Source organism: Portunus trituberculatus, chromosome 50 (genome assembly GCF_017591435.1).
Source record: "Portunus trituberculatus isolate SZX2019 chromosome 50, ASM1759143v1, whole genome shotgun sequence".
In the NCBI taxonomy this organism is placed as follows: domain Eukaryota; kingdom Metazoa; phylum Arthropoda; class Malacostraca; order Decapoda; family Portunidae; genus Portunus; species Portunus trituberculatus.
Window position 1 is genome coordinate 31,960,073 of NC_059304.1, and position 3,237 is coordinate 31,963,309.

The following is a 3,237-nucleotide window of genomic DNA, read 5'->3' on the forward strand; positions in this document are numbered from 1 at the left end:
TGGACGTTGATGGCATGATGGAATGAAGGAGAGGAGGATGGGGAGGCCAGCAAGACCTGAGAAGACAGTCATGAGAGAGGACTTTGGATGTGCGCAGCGTGCCAGAGCTACACAACAGCTGTGTAGCATCATAAGTCAGTGCCGCTATGTGGGGCCCCGTTATAGTGAACATCGGCGTGGGAAACCTGGAAAGATTGCCAGTCTTCATCTCTGCCTTTGGAAGACCCTTGCCTGCTGGAGATTGACTTCCTCACGCATGTGGGAGCAAGTTTGGACTTCCAAGAAGGGAAGTTAAGTAAAGGCACGTGGCCAGGAAGTTCCTTTGATCCTCGGAGGTGATGCTCAGTGTGAGAGGAGCGGGCAGTAGGGCGGTGTTCCTTGCCAGGCGAGCGAGGAAACAGCTGCGATGGATGTGCCACAATCTGCAGTACCTGGACATGGCCAGGATGATGATGACAGCAACACTGACAGCCACCAGAGCAGCGAGAATAACGCCGTGGAAGCTACAGTAGAGTGCGCCGGTAACATCACCATGCCCAGAAAAAACAGGAGAAAATCGTGGCGGCACGGAGATTGTTATAAAATATTTTTCGTATGTTCCTGTTTCTATTTTCTTTTGTGCTTATGTTTTGTTTTGTTGTTGTGTGATAGCCGGGTTAGCTATCGCACAAACAGCTCGCCTGCTGGCAAGCCATTTAACCGCGTTCGTCCCCCGAAATATCATTCGTCCCATGGGTCGATATATTGACAAATTTTTTGGTCGTCTCCCGAATTGTTCGTCCTTAGAGACGTTCGTCAAGCGAGGTTTTACTGTACTTGGTAATGAGACTGCAGGAACCGCCACTTCCTCAGTAGCTGAGTTCACTCGGCAGAACTCGGCCTGCAGGTCAGAGATTCGGCCTCGAAACTCCTCCCGCTCCTCCGAGATCCCTCAATGAAACTCAGCCTCCACCTCTGAGACCTTCACAACAAAGGCCTCGAGAATAGGAGAACTAACACAACCAGCCAAAACCGTAGGGGGGGTGGGTGTTGAAATAAGGCGCCGCAACATCAGCGGTCATTTGGCGCCGCTACGAAATGTTAAAAAGACATCGTAAAATTAAAAAGACATGGTAAGTAAAAAAAAAAAAAAAAAAAACTAAAAGCAATTAAAACTACAAAAATAAAAACAAAGTAAAACTCTGAGATCAAAACTAACTAAAATACAGTATACAATAAAAGTAATAAAACATTAAAATACATATAATATAAATAAAATAAAATTCACAGCTTTGGGAGAAGGCCAGCTTCTCTCAAAAAACGAAAAACATCATGGCCCTGGGCCAGGCACTCTGGTCCAAGGACCTTTGAGATATAATGGACACCGCTATCTCTACTGCGACAGCGGTAGAGGTAGCGGTGTCTTAAGTCAGTCAAACTAGGGCACTCCACTAGGATGGATGGATGGATGGATTTTGTTTAAGACGCCGGAACGGCTCAGGTCATTTGGCGCCGCTTCAATAATTTAAAAAGACAGAGCAGTTAAAAAACTATATAAAGGCAGATAAAAACAGTAGAGTATCTAAGAACTAAAAAAGACAATAAAACTAAATAAAATATTAAAATGCATATAATAAAATAAGTAAAAAAAAAAAAAATTCAAACCATTGGGAGGAGCCTAGCTTCTCCCAAAAACCTAAAAATGACATGGCCCTGGGCCAGACACTCTGGTTCAAAGACCTTTGAGATATAATAGACACCGTTATCTCTACCGCGACAGGGGTAGAGGTAGCGGTGTCTTAAGTCAGTCAAACTGGGACACTCCACTAGTAGGTGCCGCACCGTAAACGGCACCAAGCAGTCATCACAGTAAGGTTGAGGGTCCCTGGTCAGGAGTTACCTTTGTGTAAGGTACGTGTGACCTATACGAAGTCGCGCCAATAAAGTCTGTGCACGGCGATCCCGGACATGGGTATAAGTCCACTGAGGGAGTATGGAAGTAGTAACCTCTCCCATTTTCAAGGTTGCGACCCCCGTTAGCCATCTCCTCTGCCAAATTGCTGCAATCACGTCACGAATTGCGTGAAATACATCTCGAAACGGAACAGGGAAAGGAGATGGAGCGCGACTTGCTGCCTCTTTAGCGAGGCGGTCTGCGTGTTCATTCCCTGGAACACCAACGTGACCAGGGACCCAACAGAACCCAACACGATATCCTCGTTGTGTTAGAAGATATAGCCACTCCAGGGCTGATAAAACCAAAGGGTTAAGGAGACAGTGCAAGAGAGAGCAGTAAGAGCACTGCGACAGTCACTAAAAATTGTAAAAGACGAAACCGGGAGAGTAAAATAATCTGTAAAGCTAAAACTATGGCAGACAGCTCCGCAGTAAAGACGGAGGCTACCGAAGGAAGGCTGCCACACCGATAAAAAGAGGAAAACCACACTAAACCCAACGCCTGCGTCGGATTTGGAACCATCAGTAAAAACAGGGATATCATCAGAATGGATAAAAAGTGTTCTAAAAACCGTGTGTGGGACAGAGCTGGCAAAAATCCTTCTTGCCATCCATGGCAGGAGGGCATAATGAAACAACCGGAAGCTGCCAATAACCAACTCGTGGGAGCCGGAAAGAGTAGACAGGAGTGGGGTCGATGGACAAATCCATCATCAGGTTTGCCACTCGAAGGCCAAAAGGTTTAGGTAGACTCGGTCGAGTGACATACGCCTGCGAACGCGAGTCCCGCAACATTGACAGACAAGGGACAGAATCAGGAAGACGGTGGGTGCGAAACCAACACCGGAGCATCGAAGACTGGCGCCGGAGGTCGAGCGGCCAGAAACCAGCATCCACTAGAAGGCTAGGTATTGGAGATGTCCGAAATGCACCCGTAGCCAAGCGGACCCCAGCATGATGCACGGGGTCAAGCGTGCGTAGTCGTGCATCCGTTGCGGATGAGTAGATCTCACAGCCGTATTCCAGCTTTGGAAGTATAAGTGTACGGTGAAGAAGCAGCAACGTGTCCCTGTCCGCACCCCAAGAGGTGTGACTTAAAACCCGAAGAAGGGATAGTGCCGTCCTGCAAGACGCTTTAAGAGAACGGAAATGGGAACCCAGGTGAGACGGTTGTCAAACAAAGGCCAAGATATCGAGTCGCCTCCACGCATGAGATGCGTCTATTGGCTAAATATAAATCGGGTCTGGATGGACACCACGATTTCGACAAAATGCATAGACACGGTCTTTGAGGTGGAGAAT